Below are 19,054 nucleotides of genomic sequence, written 5' to 3'. Positions count from 1 at the left end.
GTCCCTTCCCCAATTTGTATGTAAAAATCCTAACGCCCAATGTTTTAGAATGTGGGACCTTAGGTCATGAGGATGGAGCCCTCAGGGGTGGGATTAATGAGTGCCCTTGTAAGAAGAGGATGAGACTCCTCTCTGTATGCACCCAGCAAGGAAGGCCACGTGAGTATACAAGGGCCCTCACCAAGAACTTGACCACGCTGCCTCCCTGATCTGGGACTTCCAGCCTCCGAACTGAGAGAAATAAAATTCTGTCATTTAAACCACCAAATCTGTGGTCTTTGTCATAGCAGCCCAAGCTGACTGAGACACTGGGGAGGCACCTTAGTAAAAAATTGTCTTTTCTCCCAAGGAGCTTGTAATCCATTTGGGGAGAAAACAGAGACATTAATACATAAATGATAGTTCTTTTCACAACCCTCATGGGAAAGAGATACTGATGTGTGACTAAAGGTCTTAGACCTTGGAGTTAACCAGGACAATAAAAGCACACCCTCTGTGGCCTCTGAATGAGTTACTTCACCTCTCTCCCTTTGCCCGTCCTTTTCTGCGAAGGGTGGTTGTGAGAAGTAGATCATCCGCACAAAGTGCTTAGAACAATGCCTAGAACACAGAAAATGCTATCAATCTGAACCCTGAAGAGGATTTAATTGTGTGCTGAGTAGCACCGGAGTCAAGGCTGAAGTGCTCGTTTGGGTTAATAAGAAAAGAGGTTAATAATGAGATGATGAAAAGCCTGTGTGATTTGGCATCCTGTGAACCTTGGAGGCTTAACCTCACCACAGCAGAGAGGTCTCCGGTCTTCAGAAGAGCGACTTGATTTGGCAGCCCCCTCTACGCCACCAAGACCTTGGCTGCATTCTCTGTGGGTGCCTGTTGCAGAGCGTCAGTTTGGGAATGATCCCGGCAGGGCCGTCACCGACTCATCACCAAGCAGCCAGTTACTCTGCTTTTGGCTGTAAGGAAGTTTGGATGGCAGCTATTGCCAATTTCAGCTAGGCACTGGCCACGTGTTGGCAGTGAGGCTCTGGGAAAATGTGACCTCTTGTTTCATTATATTCCACACAGGCCCATGCCCTGAGCTGGCTTTTGGCCCCTGTCCTGGAGCTGGTGCTGAGCAGTAAAGCAGTGGCTGCTTCATGGGGGGTTGATTCATTAACCTGGGTTCCATGTGGGTAATTTACAGGCAAGCAGACTATCCGGTCAGCCTGGCTTCTCACCTCTAGTCCAGCTGCAACATGGCACCCTCCCAGGCCTTGCCCCCTGCTGCCTTGGTAATGCCATGGATTGAAAACGCTGAAAACAAGACTCAGAACCAAACATTCTTCCCCTTCACTCCTTCCAGTCATCACTATCAAAGGTATGTCACACTTCAGGAAAACCAACTGGAGAAACCCAGCGGAAAATAAAAGTGATGTGCCAAGCCTTTGACACATCAAATTCTTCAATTGCACTTCAAATGATACCTGACACATTTCTAGAACATGATATTTTTACATAAAATTGGATATGATTATGGGACTATGTGCCCATCAAGGCTCTTCTTTGCTACCTCTCATCTAGTTCAATGACACAGTTTGTTGCTCTTTCTTTCAATTATCTTGTACTTCTATTTACATAATATCTTCATTTACACTGGAATTTATCATGTTTTATCTTTATTACAGGGAGGCAGAAGATCATCATGATGGAGTCTTAATTGCCTGGGTTCAAGTCCCAGCCTCACCACTTACTAATGGGTAACCTGGAAGTTCTATTACCTCTCCATGCATCACTTGCCTTATCTGTAAAAATGGGGTTTTCATGAAGCACAAATGAGATCACATATGTAAAATGCCTAGAGGAGAACCTGAAATGTAGGAAGCCTTCAGCGAATGTTTGTGCACAATATTCTTATTCTAAATCTGATTGGTTACTCATATGATTACCATGTTTCCTTCTTTAGCAGCACTAATTACAAATATAACAGGCATTTAGTTCATTCATTAAAATTTTAATGAAATAGGTATTTTAATTTATGATAATGATAAAAATAATATTAAGGAGCAGCAGTTAATATTTATTTAGTGTTTCCTGTGTGTCAAGCGCTATGCTCAGCTATTTACACATATCATCTCATTTAATCCTCATAATTAATAATTTCCAAAGGCTGGACATGGACTAGTGCTGGCACCAACTAAAGTTTCCACCTGTCTAAAATAAAAACATTGGAAAGCATTTCTCTTTAAACATGCTTCTTTAAATAAATTAATCCTTTCTACTATGGGGTTGTTAAAATACACTTTCTGTTGTGATCGTAGATGATAGTTCCTTTTCTGGAATATTCCTACTTGAAAATATCAAAGATTGGCAACTCTGTATTAGTCACTTGATTTTGTTTATTTTTTGGTCCATTAACTCCAGCAGTCTAAAATCTGTTCCTTACCACAACTCTGCTAGGGAGATATTATTATTCCCATTTTACAAATGAGAAGCCAAGGCTCAAGGAGGTTGTGGGACTTGCCCAAGGTCACTCAGCTAACAAAAGGCAGAGCCCAGCATCCTAGCTCTTAAATCCTTTACAATAAGTTATTGAGTACCTACTGCATGCAGGTCACACATCTCATTTCGTTCTTACAGCTGCCCTGTGAGGAGGTGTGATTCCCCTTTTACAGAATAATGGGGCTTGGAGAGGCTGGGTATTTGCCCAAGTCCTAGAGTCTGAAAATATGAGAGAGAGTAAGATTGGAGCACAGAGCTTTCTGATTCCAATCTCTGTTCTCTTTGCACCTACCACACACCAAACAGCTTGACAGAAGCTAGGCCTGTAAAAAGTAGTTAGGAGATGTACTCGGCCTCAAGGGCTCACCTTCTCAGCAAAGAGACACTCAAACAACGTGCCATGCGCTCTGGTAAGCACTATACTGAGGGGTGTCTAAGGCACATCGAGAGCACTAAGGTGGGAGAAGTTCATTCTGAGGCCTTTGCAAACATTCCTGACAACACTGTGATATCTTGCTATAGTGTATTTAAAGAACTCGACATGACACTTTGGGTTTCATGTGACTCCTTTTTGTGAACACTTAGTGGGACATCTTTTCTGTAAACAGCGTATTAAAATACAATGCGCTGAGTAGTCATTTAACGAGGATTCTCCGGGATCCTATAGGCTAACCTGTTTGATTTTAAAGGTTGAGAAATTTTTAATAATAAAAAAAGGTAAAAACACTTTAAATCCCTCAGCCTCTATTTGTGTCCTAAAGTGACAAAACAGTTCTCCCTGTGCCTTTAACTGTGCCAGGTTGGAACTTTGTCAAAAGACAAAGAAGAACTTGATTCAGCTTCCCTTCCCAAGCCACAGTTCCACATTCAGATTTTTATTTAATAGTGTGTAAATAATAAAATAGAGGACATACAAATGCAATAGCAAATGAAGGTTAAATTACATATGGCCAAAAAAAAAAAAAGTATAAAGGCCAAATTTCACTGCAAGCCCCAAGCAAGTGGTAGGTGAAATGTCTTCATGCCAGATCCTTCTCTCCAAATTGCACAGCAGAGGCTGACTCAGACATGCTGAGCACGAGAAACTCCCACTGACGTCAGTGCCCATTTGGAGAACAGGCTGTTAGAGCTGCAGTCGGGCAGACATCCCTGACAGCAAAGTCATGTCCTTGGACTTTGCCTGCGAGGGTTAATGTATCACCCTATTTTCAAAAATGTGGGCAGACAGCTGGCTTCTAACATAGGGTCTGGAAATTGCCAAGTCCTAACCTTTGGGGAGGAATAGGTTTTGTGACCTAACAGGGAACATGTCTCAGCAATTTATAGTGTCCGTGAATCTTGTTCGTTCAAAGAAAATGATTCTCTGACTCAAGACATAGAGGCTAGGCTTGCATCATCCTATAGATCTATTTTTAATCTATTTTCCATTTACTCTTCAACAAATATTTACCGAAGGACTTGCTATGAGCAAAGTGCACGTAATGGAAAAGCAAACACGGACATGTGTGCTCCAAGCCTGCATGAAGTTAGAGTCCAGCTAAAAGCCAGACATAAATCAATCAAGTCAGTCACATTAGTGAATGTGCAATACTGTAGGAATCAATAGACTCAGGAGGGAAATAAGCTTCTTTAAGAGTGAATAATAAGGGAACCTGACCTAGACTGAGGAGCGAGGAGGGTGAAGAAGAGATTTCCAGACAAAAACTGAGGTACTGGAGGGACTGAGAGACTGGAGGGCAGAGGTGGCTTGGTGAGAAGGAAGCTGGGAACCAGACAAGACCAGATCCAGCCAGGCTTTCAGGGCCAAGCTAAGGATTTGATCCTTATCCTAAGAATAATAGGTGCCTTCAAGGGTTCTAAGATAAGGTTCTTACCTGGTGTGATCAGATGCGCCTTTTGCAAAGATAACCTAATAGCTGTGCTGAGAAGGGGTTGGGGGGATAGTCAGATAGTGTGTAAGAGACTGTTGTGGTGGTCCAGCCGAGACCTGGTGGTACTTCTTTTCTTGAAGTGAAAAGTATACCTTTTCATTCAGCTATTCTCACTACTTTCTTTTGAACGATCTCCACATTCAGAAACTGGAGACTCTCTTCTAGATATAGTCCAAGCAGCCCAGGGAGTGTGCTCCCTCACCAAACTTCCTCTTTCCAGAGCGGACCTCAGTGGTTTTCCCCTGGAGCTCCTGTCACAGTCTTGCTTACTCATCACCTAAACCACCCTGTTTTCTATTCATGGTCTGGTTCTAAGCCATGTCTCCCCATCCTATATTTGTGCCATAGGATTTTTTTCCCCCAAAATGCAGCACCTTACACTTGTCCTTGTCAAATTTGTAGATTTAGTCCATCTCTATAGCTTATAGAAGTTGTCTGGTCCTGACTCTTAATGTATTGTCTTTTTAGAGATATCCGTACTGTGTTCTGGCATGGTCTCCTGGGCAGTAACCAAAGGAGGAAAGCTAGTCATGGAACACCATGTATTGTGGCAGGGAAACGATAAGAATCATGATTGTACAATATAACATTTCTGCTTACACAGAGTTGGATATATTCTTTAACTTATTTAAAGTAGAGTTGCACGTATCAACACAGATACAGCTAAAAATATGTTGAACAAAACAAAAAACAACTTGCAGAATAATATTTGCAGTATTATATAATTTGTGTACAGTTTTAAAATATATAAAACAACACCATAAATTTATAAATTCACACATATGCGAATAAACACCAACTTTAAGAGAGTTGTTGCCTTTGAAAGGGAGGAAAGGGAATAGCATCAGGAAGGGGTACTTGAGAATTTTCAACTGTATCTATAAATGTTATATTTATTTTTTAAAACATCTAAAGCAAAGAGAGCAAATATGCTAGATTTGACAAAAATGGGTACCCAGGAGTTTATTTTATTATTCTCTATACTTTCCTAGGTCCTTAAAATATTTCAGAAATGTCTTAAAGTTCACAATCTTGTGGGGGAATAATAAGTGATTATAAGAGAGACAAGCCCTGGCTGGTTTGGCTCAGTGGATTGAGCGTCGGCCTGCGAGCTAAGTGTCGCTGGTTTGATCTTCCAGTCAGGGCACATCAGAGAAGGAAAACTCTGACTCCAAAAAACCTCCGCTGCCTTGCGGCATACCTCTTCAGGGGAAAGGCTAAGGGAATAAACCCCGACAGAAAATCCGGAGCCGGAGTCCCTAAGGCGGTTTGACGTTGTAGTCAACACCGGCAACTCCTGTGGCGCACCTGAAGCCAAGCTGTATTGACTCCGTCTTTCCCTTGGATCCTTCAGCTGTGAAGAGAGGGGGGGGGTCTGCTGCATGGGCAACAGCAGACCCTCCATATCACCCTGCCCAGGCTCTGTAGCTTCAGCTTCACTGGAGAGGACACTCCAGCGTCATCGTAAGATGTCAATTCAACACGGGAGGAGACAGATACTGTGTCACTCCCGAGTCGGACTGCACAGCCATTCTCGGCGGTGCAGATAGACTCTTAAGAAGCTACACCATCGTCTCTCAAGACGGACGGCTGCCGACGATAAGAGAGACATTGATAAAAGATTACAGGAGTATAGGAGAGGAAAAATTAACTCTAACAGGAGAATTTATGTTGTCAACTTTATCATCAACCGAAATGTGGCTAATGTGTGTGTCTGTTTCTTTTAATTCAATAAATATTTATTAAACCTCGTGATGTTAGTTGTTTAAGGCACAGGTTTGACTGTGGCAGAGTCTATAACATCAAATCATATACAGCCTAGAAAAGGGAACAGACTTCACAAACACAATGAAGTGATAACCAGCCAATGCTCTAAGGATTAAGTGAAAGGTTTTGAGACACCTGTCTGCCTGGGATAAATGACCAAAAGCTTCCCAGAGGAGAAAAATCTCTAAGAAATAGAAATAAATAGGAAGAGAGAGAGGGAAGGACAAAATAGGTTACAGGCACAAAATATATAGAGTTGTGGAAGTTCAAAGTGACTAAAAATGAGCTTTGAGAGCTTCGTGGATGGCTCTGCATGTGTGCTAACCTCTTGCCTCCTCCCAAAACATATCTGTGGAAAGAAGGAAGAAAGGAAGGGAGGAGGGAAGGAGGAGTGAATGGAGAAAGGAAAGAATAGGGGGAATGAAGGAGGGAGGGAGAAATGAATCTGTACCTCAACCTATAGACAGAAAGCAGCCAGTGGGATTATTTCATCAAGGGAGTGACAGGGTATGATTAGGAGTGGTGAGAAGTAAAGCATTGGCTGGAGTTAAGGGCAGTGAGAGTGGGGAAAAACAGGAGGTTCTTACCTTGGTACAGGGAAGAGATACGGAAGACCTGAACTAAGTAAGACTGGGCAATAGAGAGCAACACAGGAGACTCATTTGAGAGACATGTTTGACATTGAGTCAAGAGAATTGAGTAATTAATTAGTTGTGGGAGGTGACAGAAAGAAAGACAAGGAACACTTTTTAAAAATTCCAATGAGCTAAATTAAATTTATAAAGGTAAACTTTATATAAAATAAAAACACCTCTATTAGTGTTTGGTTTGGTAAGTTTTGACAAACGTATACACCCATGTAACCATAACCAAGATATAGAAAAATGCCATAATCCAAAAAGGTCTCTTATGTGCTCTGCAGTTAATAAGCAACTCCCCTATGGTCCCCAACATAGATATCTGATAGGTTTTCTATGAATTAATTTTCCCTTTTATAGAATTTATGTAAATAGACTCATACAATGTGCACTCTTTCTTTGTCTGGCTTCTTTCGCTCAGCATATTTTTGAAATACATCCAGGTTGTTGTCTGTATCAGTAGTTGGTGCCTTCATTTTGTTGAGTAGTATTCTGTCGTGTGGACATACCACATTTTATTTATTCAGTCACCTGTTAATGAATGTTTGAGTTGGTTTCAATTTGGGGCTAGTATCAATGAAGCTGTTATAAACATTTACGTACAATATGTTTTTATTACTCATGGGGGAAATATCTAGCAGTGGGATTGTTAGAGCACATGTTAAATACAGACTTATATTTATAAGAAACTGCCAAACAATTCTTCAGAGTGATTGTACCATTTTATATTCCCACCAGCAATACATGTTGCTCCACACCCTTGCCAACACTTGCATTGTCAGTCTTTTTTATTTTATATATTCTTGTGGGTATTTTATTGTAGCTTTAATTTTCATTTATTTGGTGATTAATGGTGTTAAGCCTCTTTTCAAGTGTTTATCCATTTGTATATGTTCTTTTCTTTTTAAAGATTTTATTTATTTATTTTTAGAGAGAAGAGAAGAAAGGGAGAAAGAGAGGGAGAAAAACATCAACGTGTGAGAGGTACGTTGATCGGTTTCCTCTCACATGCCCCCAGCTGGGGACCTAGCCTGCAACCCAGGCATGTGCCCTGACTGGGAATCGAACCAGCAACCTTTGAATTCTCAGGTCGGCACTCAATCTACTGAGCCATATCAGCTAGGTTGTATATATTTCTTAAAAGTGTGTGTTTAATCTTTTGGCTGTACAATTCTTTACATATCTTGAGAGACTACAAAGGTAAAGAAGGCATTAACTGATAGGGAGCAGTAGAGAAAGAGTGGTTGTAAAGTGTGAAGAGGAAGGCAGGAACAATGAGTTCAGCTTTGAGCCCCTATATGTTTGAGGCACATATAAGACATTTAGATTGAGATGCAGGAAGAAAGCTGAAAATAGTGTTCTGGAGCCTAAGAGAGACTGATCTGAAAACATGTTGAGTTTCAAGAAGTAGAGGCCCATCCATCAGTGTCAAATGTCACAAAAAGAGTGAGTAAAATAAATACTTAAACAAAATGGATTTCAGCCATGGTTTTTAAACTGTGGGTAACAACCTGTTAGAAACCAGTTTTGTGGAATTTTTTTTTTTACCAGTGGTTTTGTTTTAAATGAAATATAATAAAAAAGTGTATTATAGGTACTAAGGTTAAGGGTGGTTTCATAAAACTTTTTTTGTTATATATTTGCATTATGTTCTGGGTCACAGTGTAAAATATATCTTTTACTTTGCATTGTGATTAAAAGAAATCTTGGAAGAAGAGAGGAAGCCACAGATGTCCTTTCCAATGTTATCCTAGTATAGTGAAGGTAGTGGCTGAGAATATGGACTCAGTTGGATCTGGTTCGAGTCCTGGGTTCTTCTTCTTTGTCCTTAAGTATAACATTTACCCCGAAGCGCTGTTGACAGGGCTTCTTTTGTCTATGCTGGACCCCAGTGCCTCTCTCTCAAGACAGACACAGCCAGAGGAGTCTGGGTTGGATGGCAGCCCCCAGGCCCTCTGCTGGGCTGCCTAGTGTTCAACCAACCTGAACACGCCTTTGCCCCATGAAGATTAAATAGGCTTGTGCCTGTAAACCATTGTGCACAATGCCTGGAGCAGGGCGAGCTCTCCGTGCCGCTGGCTGTCATCATTACTGGTTGCTATTCTTCGGGCAGATGCCAGATCCCACTAGATTAAGGGATTAGAGATAATGCATAGAAGACAGTCCTAAAAAGTTTCATATAAACAACCCAAATGTGTATTAACTAATGAACTAAAGGTGGTATAGCCACACAGTGGAATATTACTCAGTCATAAGAAGAATAAAGTACTAATACATGCTAAAAAGTGGATGAACCAAACCCTGATCAGTGTGGCTCAGTTAGTTGGGCATCATATCACAAAACAAAAGGTCGCCAGTTTGATTCTCGGTCAGGGCAAGTGATCACTATTTACCTCACACATGGATGTTTCTCTCCTTCTCGTTCTTTCCTCCCTTCTCTTCTCTCTAAAAATAAATGAATAATTAAAAAAAACAAAACAAAAACTGGATGAACCTAGCTAAGGGAAACAATCTGGTCACAAGAGGCCACAGACTGAATATGAAATAGTCAAAACAGGCAAATTCATAGCAACAAAGAAGTATATGACTGGTTGCCAGAGGCTGAGGGGAAGAGGGAATGAGGAGTGACTTGCTTAAATGATATGGGGTTTCCTTTTGGGGTGATAAAAATGTTCTGGAACTAGACAATGGTGATGGTTGCACAACATTGTGAGTGTACTAAATGTCAATAAATTGTACACTTTACAATGGTTAAAATGGTAAGTTTTATATGTATCTTACCACAATTAAAAAAGAATAAGCTTGTTCAACTCAAGGATGCTTCATAACCCTTCCACCATCTTCCCCAACCTGTTTCAAAAAAACAAAACAAAACAAAACAAAGCCAAACAAAAGGAAAAACAGTTTTGCTGGGAGCACAATGAGAAAAATTAGCCCAAGAAGGTGATAGTGCTGAGGGAAGGTTTTCCTGAGAATTTTCCTGGGTAGTTGGGGGGTGGGGGGTGGGGGTGGGGCAAAAAGGGAAAGTGGCAGAGGAAAAGCAGAATGATTTCTCCTGTGCAGAAAACTTCTGTTGGTCTCCGCTCCTGGCACAAATTTCTGTGCAGCTTTGAAAGTGTCTTAAGGAGTTGTGTTACCTGCTAAGCAGTCCTTGGTACCAACCCAGGACAATCGTTCTGTTAGAAGGACCCTGAAGTAATGAGATAGGCACGAGTGAATCCTTCTTGCTCTCATTCATTTTGGAGTATATATTATTGCTGTTCCTAAGGGAGAGAAGAATAATTGGACAGATAATTAATAATGGTCCCCCATGATTGCCTCTCTGGCAGGTTCTTGGCTGTAGCCCCAGGAGCTCTGAAGCTGAATAACTCTTTATTATAAACTGATTTCTCAGTGAATGGGACTATTGGAATTAATAATTAGAGTCAATTTACTGTTATGTACACTATTGAATGGGGTAACAATGTGTGTAATTTGGATCATGATTTGATTTTTTAAAATGCTTTACATTGTGTTACAGGTATTTGGCTCCCCTTCAGAATATATACTTTCTTGATGGTGTCTGATCTGGGGTAATTTGAAAGTCATTTTGCATTCCCAGAGGGGGACATGCTGGCATCCTTCTCCTGGCTTCTTTCTTCCCCAAAACATTTTTGGTCTTCTCTATTCAAATAAATTTTAGCCTTAGACTAAAAGTAAGATTTTAAGAGTTCTATAAATGAAGTCATTAAGAGCAGAATATACTGGAACACTTATGGCAGAATTCATGAGTTTCAGTCTAAACTGCCATAAAACATTTTGGCAATATCTAGTTAATAATATTTAAATCTCCTTATTAGTCATTTATTCAGTAAACAATTTTTGAGGGCTATGTAGCAGGTGTAGAGAGATGCAGAAATAAATAAGGTGCAATCATTGTTCTCAAGGAACCATCAGTATAGTAGAGGGAACACAGAAACAAATATTTGCTCTCAAATTTAATAAATATAAGGAAAAAGCAGTCAACTCAGGATGGGATCAAATACTTCAATAAAGAGATATGAGAGTTCTCTAAAAATATTGCCTTCCATAGCCTTAAGATACAACCTGGCAGGCCCTGGCTGCTGTGGCTCAGTGGATTGAGCATCAGCCTGCAAACCAAGTGTCGCTGGTTCTATTCCCAGTCAAGGCACATGCCTGGGTTGCATGCCAGGTCCCCAGTTAGGAGCGCGTGAGAGGCAACCACACATTGATGTTTCCCTCTCTTTCTCCCTCCCTTCCCTTCACTCTGAAAATAAATAAATACAATCTAAAAAATAATAATAATTAAAAGAAAAAAAAAGATACAACCTGGCTTTCTTCTATGTAGTCCCAACCCAATCAGAGATTATAATTCACCTATATACTCCAGCCTCTCTCTGTTTAAATGATTATTGATATTTTAATTTTGTCATTATTATTTTTGCTTTTTTACAACCCATTCCAGCATCTTTTCATCAACCTAAAAGAATCACATAAGTTAAAAAGCTTAACCCTGGCTGGTGTGGCTCAGTGGACTGAGCACCGGCCTGCGAACTGAAGGGTCGCCGTTCGATTCCCAGTCAGGGCACATGCCTGGGTTGCGGGCCAGGTCCCGAGTTGAGGGTGAGTGAGAGGCAACCACACATCAATGTTTCTCTCCCGCTCTTTCTCCATCCCTTCCCCTCTCTCTAAAAATAAATTTAAAAAATATATTTGTTAAAAAGCTTAACTGCTTATGCTGTATTAGCAAATGTCTCAGGCCCTAAGTTTACAAATAAGATTTTTTGGCCTTCTTATCGTGAAGATCAAGAAGGCTGATGCTCACACTAAGACTTGGTTGTGGGCCCATGCAGACTCATCTGCAGGTCTTTAGTCATCATGGGTAATGTGTGACATTTATTCTTGGCTGATTAACTGTCTCCCTCTATCCTTGACCTATCTCTGAGTAGGACAGTCTAGGTACTTTAGGTCCAGGGCAGTATTAAGACATTAGCAGGATGATTAATGAGCCTAATTTTCACCTCTCCCAGGACTCTAGGTAGATATCACTGTGATTTGATATTCCACATTTTTATTTATTCTTCTGTGGCAAGGAAGAAGTCTCTTAAACACTGTCCCAGTGGAAGAATGAAGAGGGAAAAGGTGATTGAATTCTACACTTGGAAAGAACCTTAAAGATTATCTCAATTCATCTGACTTGTTCAGTCATGTATTCATACATCAATATTTAGAGAGTGCCTACAGTGTGCCAGGCACTGTGTGTGGTGCCGGGAACAAAACATACTATATAGGTTGGCTAATCTATGGAACTCACAGCCTAGAAGGGGAGAAAGGAAATAAGAGAACAGGTAAATAAATAAGGTGATAATAGATCAGAAATCAGTGTATTTTAGGAAGTGAAGGGCGGGAGGTGGCAGGTGCCTTAGCTAGGGTGGTAATATCAATTATGACCATGAGATTAAGGCCAGATGTCACCAGATTAGGGTTGGGAATTTTGGCTAAAGAAGTGGATAGACTATAAAAAGAAGAGTTTAGCAACCCCACAATTGTTCTATTAAAAGACTCAAAAAGGAGACTGAGCCTAGAAAGAGGTATGATCTAGCTCTCATTGATCATAAAACTGTAGAGGTTACGTGGCTGTTTGGGGCTGAATTGTGCTCCTCAAAATTTAAATGTTGAAGTGCTAACTCCTAGTACCTCAGAATGTGACTGCATTTAAAGAAAGGGCCTTCAAAGATGAGATTAAGTTAAAATGAGGCCATTAGGGTAGGTCCTAATCCAATGTGTCTTGGTGTCCTTCTAATAAGAGGTGTCTAGGACACATGAAGAGACACCAGGGATGCACACACAGAGGAAAGACCTTGTAAGGACACGGTGAGAGGTGGCGGACTGCAAGCCAGGGAGAGAGGTCTCAGGAGAAGCCAAACCTGCCGATTCTTGATCTTGGATTTCTATCTTGCAGAACCATGAGAAAATAAATGTCTATTGTTTAGGGCCCCCAGTCCATGTTATTTTGTTATGGCAGCCAAGCAAATTAAAGCACTGGCACAGGATCACTTATAACGGATACTTATTAATAAACAGAATCTTGGGCCCTGTGCTCCACTTCAGACTAAATAAAAATTATGTGGGGAAGAGGGTAGAAATTTGGATTTTAAACAAGCACCCTCTCCCCCACAAAAAACAAACTGTAAAGATTCTCATCTACACTGAAGATTGAGAGCCACTAGTATTAAGACCAGCTTGCTCATTTTACAGATGAGAAAGCTAGGGTCCAAAGAAGGAAAGCACTATATGGAGCAGGATCTGACTTTCAGGTCTCCTAATATCAAGCTTCCTGCTCAATCCACTGCCCCAATGCGGACTTGGGAAGTGGGCTGCTGAGAGTCAAATCTATACTCAGCAGACTGTCCAGCAATGCTAATTAGGTAATTGGTAGTGGCAGTTCCAATAACCTGTATGCTGGAACTGAGGTTGAAGGTGTGTAGGTGTGGTGGGCAGTGGAGATCAACTGAAAGTAAGCTGAGGAACTTCTTATCTTGTGGCCATGCGTAGGCCATGCCCTTTGCTGACACAGCCCAGTCACATGGACCCTTAATTCTATAAGGAGGTTCCATGATAGCCTCTAAACTTTTCTTACTGTAGGTGAAACCTGATTTTTCTTACTTTTTTCCCTGCCTGGAAAAGAAAAAGAATTGATTATTATTGTTTAAAATAACACCTTACATAGTTAAAGGTATTGACTGACAAACTTACGATTTTTCTTCTTGAACCAACAACGAACTTTCTTTAGCATTTTAGCAAAACCCATTTCTTTGCCCTTTGATCAAGTTGTTTGTTGTTATAGTTTTCTAAACATTCTCATATTATGGGACCCCAAACTAGCCATAATAAAAATTTAATACAAAGTTATTGAATAATTATATGAATAAAAAAGGAACGATCTCTTTTTGTTCTTTCCTTCCATCTGGGCTGAGTTCCTGAGGTTAAAAATATATATATCTATAAGAACAACAACAAAAAAACAAAACAAAACAAAACAAAAAACATGCATTTCTCACAGAAAATCTGTCATCCAAAAAAATGTTAGCTTATGAGAAATGTAGACATGTTGCATCAGTCTTAATACATAATTCCCAGCTGGTACTGGCCTGGTCTCCCATGCCCTTATTTGGTTCTTTACTTACCATGTTTATTTTCCATCTTCTGATCACCTTGTCTTTTACCCCAGTCTTGTTCTTATCATCTTTCATTTTAAAACATTTTTTTCTTTTAAGTAATGAGAAGTTGTCATGGAAAACCTCAATATGCTATTTACTTAGCAGCAGCACAGCCTCAGAAACATAAATCCCAGGCACATTAAAGTAACTATGTAAATAAGCAAGAGCCTGAATAAGATCAGGCTAGACCTATATTTAATAATTTACCAAAACATAACTGGATCCTGTCACTCCCCTGCTCAAATATGTATGTATATGCATATACACACACCTATAATTTAACATAGATCTTGGCATAAATAAGTATTAAAAACATGGTAGCAAATAATTATGAGAAGAAGGAGAAGGAAGAAGAGGAGGAGAAAAAAGAGGGAGAGGCAGAGGAGGTGAAAGAGGAAGGGAAGAGCATTTTCCAGGCAGCCAGAACATGCTCTCAAAGATAATGGAAGAATTTTTTAATGGATATGTCTGTAAGGGAGAAAAATGCTTGCTTAGGGCCCTGAGCTATACAAGACATGAGAATGCATTCATCGAAATGCCTAATCCTTAGGATCAGGAAAACTGGTAGCTAATATAATCAAACAGTCCATCAAGCATCATTTCTATTCACCACGAGCTGCTGTCTGGATCTGTCATTAACCTGGCCATCACGGGAACTTGGTCATAGAATCTCAGACTTGGACAGGGCTTTAGAAGTCACTGCCTCCAATATCTCACCCAGATACAATAACAGTACTACCTCATAAGATTGTCAGAGAATCAATGGGTTAATATTTGCAAAGCATTTGGAATAGTATCTGACATATAATAAGGCCTTTGTGAGTGTCAGTTAAATAAGCAAACACCATTTATTGAGTGCCCTTTAAGTGTAGACACCAATCAAGGTGCTGTACATATGTCACATCATTTAACCATCTTCCCAGTCCTCACTCCATTTCATACATGAGGAGACGAAGCAAGATTCAGTAACTCACCCAGTGTGGGGCTTCAAAGTCCACATTGTTCTTAGTGTAACACTCAGTGCCCTTGAAAAGAAGTCCTCCTTCCTGAACAGTTCCATAGACCCAGAACTCATTCTGCTAAGAAAGTGGCCCATTCTATAGATGGAAACAAGCTTAATTGTTTTTCAAAAGAAGTCTTCTTTATATTGAGCCAAAATTTGCCTCTAGTGGTTTCTTCCCATTGTGCCACACAGAGAAAAGTTCTTGCTCTTCCTCTCCACGGGCCTTCAAATACTTGAGAACAGCTATCAGGATATAACAAACCTGGAGCCTGGAAACCATTCATCAAACCGGCTTCACTACATGTATGTGACTACTCTGTGGATTTGGTCAGAACTGGGACAGAGGGTCTGAATGCCAGGCCACTGTTCGCTTTAGTTTTTGCTTTCCAGAGACTCGAGGGCCTGTCTGCAGATGACTAGCCTGTGAATAGCGACTGGCAATTGTTTCCGTGGTGCAGTAGGGCAGAGAGAAGAAACATCCCTGAGGAGGTGATTCTTGCCAGGTTTTATCTGCCTGAGCCACGAGGTTTAATTGAGTCCTCAGCTCTGAAAAGGGAATACCGGTGCTATTGTGTTGGTGTCCAGTAGGGGTCGGCAGAGAGGACTGCTGATGGTGAGAGACAGCAGCCATGAGGCAAGCGTTAGAGAATGCTTAAAGAAAAGAGAAAATTCACCTCTGCTGCCTGCTAATAGAATAGTGGTTATAAACCAGCGCTCTGAAAACTAAAAGACTGGGTCCCAAACCCAGGTCTAGTACCTAAATAACCTCAAGCATCACTGCCTTCCCTTCTCTCTCCCACTTTCCATCTCTCTAAACAGAGGATGATAATAATGGTTTCTCCTCTACATATTTGATTTTTAATGAGTTACTAAGATAAATATATGTCAGGTATTTAGAAAATTACCTGGCATTCCACAGGTGCTCAATAAGTATTTGTTATTATTTGAAAGTTTCGCATACATATAATTCTCACTGAGACATTTGGAGATTAGGAAATTTGGAGATACTAAATTTAGGATATTAAGTTAACTTAAATTAGATATTAAGTCACCCAAGGCCACTGCACTATAGACTGAGGAGTGAAGACTTAGTGTCTCCTAGGCACTCTTTTCACCTACACCAATAATCAGGAAAGCTCACAGCCCAGGAAATCCAGCTCCACCAGGTCTGGGGCTAGTTAGGGAGAAGATGGGAGAGATAAAAGGGAAGGCCTAACCCTGAATAGAAACAGGTAGTTCAATGAATAGAAGTTCAAATTAAAACCTGATTAAAAGAAGAAGGCATGTTCGTTGGCCTAGAGGAAACCATCACACCACCTGGAGAGAGTGTGCTGTGCAGATGACCAGTAATTTGTTCTAGGAGAAAAGTCCTCCTAACTCCTTCATCCAGATGAGGAAGTAGTCTGCATCCATCCAGTCTCCACACCCCAAATACCCCAGCCCCAGCTCTATAGCTGCTAGCCAAGAGTACTTTAATAAGGTACTGAAGGGAATCAGAACTGCTCCAAAATATGTTCCTTTGGCAAAAGGATTATTTTGAGATGAAGGCAGGTAAGAAACAGCAGACACAGAAAGAGCTCTTTTCTCTTCCCCTTCTGCCTAAACGCAGGTAATAAAAATGTCCCTTTGTGGAGGTGTTATCCATCTTTCTCCTGTACCCAAAGAACAGCCCTTATCACTGGAGACAGAAAGCCACCAGCAAGATGGGTCTGCACAAAAAAAGTCTCACTAAAATAACCCTTATCTTCCATTAGTTTTCCCCATATTTTGACCTTCCCTCAATTACTGCCCCAGAAGCCCCAAACCCTTTTCCTTTGTCTTGTCACTTCTCGTTACATTTATTATCCTTTGTTAAAATGGTATAAGCCCCCAGGTCTAACTTCCTCTTTAGGTATTCATTTATTTTCTATGAAGGTCTCTGTGCGTGTAAAAATTTCAATACTAACATCAAATAAAATGTGTATGCCATCCTCCTGTTAATCTATCTTTTGTCAGTTTAATTCCCAAGCACTATATACATGTATATAATTAAAGAAGGTGGAGCGTCAACCTGCAAGCTGAGTGTCGCTGATTCGATTCCCAGTCAGGGCACATGACTAGGTTGCACATCAGGTCCCCAGTTGGGGGTGCAAGTGAGAGGCAACCACACAGTGATGTTTCTCTCCCTTTCTCCTTTCCCCTCTCTCTAAATAAATAAATAAACAAACAGAAACAAACAAAGAAAAAATTCCCACCAGCCCAGGCTGTTGCGGCGCAGTGGATTGAGTGCCAGCCTCCAAACCAAAAGCTTGCTGGTTCAATTCCCAGTCAGGGCACATTCCTGGGTTGTAGGCCAGGTCCCCAGTTGTGGGGGGTGTGAGAGGCAACCACACAGTGATGTTTCTCTCCTTCTCTTTCTCCTTTTCTTTCTCTCTGAAAATAAATAAATAAATAGAAACAAATTAAAAAAAAAAAAAGGTGGAGAAATAGTTCAAAGCATTTTATCATGCAATTTGAGAAAATTTAAAAGCAGATACCCTGGGAATGGCAATACATTGACTTATAGACTATACTCTTGGACTGTAAATATATCTTTCTTGTTTATTTGTTAAAATACCAGCACCTAGCCTGGCACTTAAATCAATGTATGAGGGGTACCCCCCCAAAATGGAATTTATTTATTAAAAATTGTGTATTTATTCTTATGTGTTTAAACTTCAGTCATCTTCAAAGTACTCTCCATTTGAGGCAATATACCTATGGAGACCTTTTTTCCACTGCTCAAAACAGCTTTTGAATTCATCAATTTTTATGCCTTTTAGTGCTTTTGCCACTTTTTAATTTCACCTCTTCCACATTGGCAAGACATTTCCCTTTGAGGACTTTTTTCATCCAAGGAAATAAACAAACAAACAAAAAGTTGCTTGGGGCAAGATCAGGTGAATAGAGAGGGTGGGGCACAGGGGTCATGCCGTTCATGGTCAAAAACTGCTGAACACTCAGCGCAATGTGGGCAGCTGCTCTTATAAATCAGCCATCATGAAATGGGCAATCACATTGAGTCTTCAAAAATAATTCACTGAAGCTGAATGTAGCCTTTCACAACAACACCAGCTGGTACACCGATACAGTCAGGTTCCTAGAACATACATCTAGTCGGGGAAGCTTGTACTACAAGAGGCCCACACTCCAGAAGATAATTCCATTGGGGCGGGGGGTGGTCCCCACCTCATATATATTTATTTATAAATAAATAATACCAAAATTTTGCCTGAGAACAGATTTTCTAGATTCTAACAAATAGTAAGTGCTCAATAAATGTGGAAATTAAATAATGTTACAGAAAGGGCACTTCATGAATGGAAAGATTAGGTTAGCCAATTTCATAATTTTGTTGAACCAGTTTTATTATAATTGCTTTTGGCTGTTTGTATAAGATTTGTCTTCTCTAGTTTTTGGTTTTTAGGAAAAGAAAGAATAATGAAAATGTGTGTGTGTGTGTGTCCCTCCAAAGATTTTTGGAACTAATTAGTAAGGGACCGTTGTAATAGACTGCATAGACTAAGTGCGCCTGCCGTGTTGTAAGGCTTAATAAATGCCTGATAGATTAGCTGAACAGAACTGAATGCAAATGTGGAATTGAGCTTTAAAAGAGTTTTCAAGCAAAATTAAACTTTGCCCTACAACACAGTTCAAGCTGGTCTTCTACACCTCTTGGATTAGTGCATTATTTTGATGCAGTTGAAGAGTTTATTTTATCCTGAGCTTGGAAGTAGCTTGATTAAGTATTTGCATTGCCTTTGAGTGAGAGCCTCATCCTCCTGTTTTAACCTGTTTTCTTTCTTTTCTTCTTTGTGCCTCCCCTGTTCCTTTCTCCTTTTATTCTTTTGAATACATAACATTGTCTCAATGATTTTTCTCTATTCATATACACAAGATCTACATTTTTCTCAAAGGAACTGCCTTGGGTTGTGGTTTGGTTATCATTAACACTCCAAAATTCATTTCCTTCTCCTCAGAGAAACACTTCCCCAGGTT

At 40.4% G+C, this 19,054-nt stretch overlaps 1 long non-coding RNA gene across 2 annotated transcripts in view; it reads left to right on the top strand.

Moving 5' to 3' along the window:
- The first annotated feature begins 4,068 nt into the window (after positions 1 to 4,068).
- Positions 4,069 to 19,054, top strand: part of LOC150018802 (uncharacterized) — a 59,252-nt gene continuing 44,266 nt past the window's right edge. For both annotated transcript variants that reach the window (XR_016509226.1, XR_016509225.1), the window contains exon 1: positions 4,069 to 4,187. This is a non-coding gene — a long non-coding RNA (uncharacterized LOC150018802). The remainder of the gene's footprint in view (positions 4,188 to 19,054) is intronic.

Source organism: Furipterus horrens, unplaced genomic scaffold, assembly GCF_987537825.1.
Source record: "Furipterus horrens unplaced genomic scaffold, mFurHor1.1.pri manual_scaffold_2, whole genome shotgun sequence".
Classification (NCBI taxonomy): Eukaryota; Metazoa; Chordata; class Mammalia; order Chiroptera; family Furipteridae; genus Furipterus; species Furipterus horrens.
The sequence above is the reverse complement of the archived record's forward strand: the minus strand, read 5'-3'. Positions and strand labels throughout refer to the sequence as shown.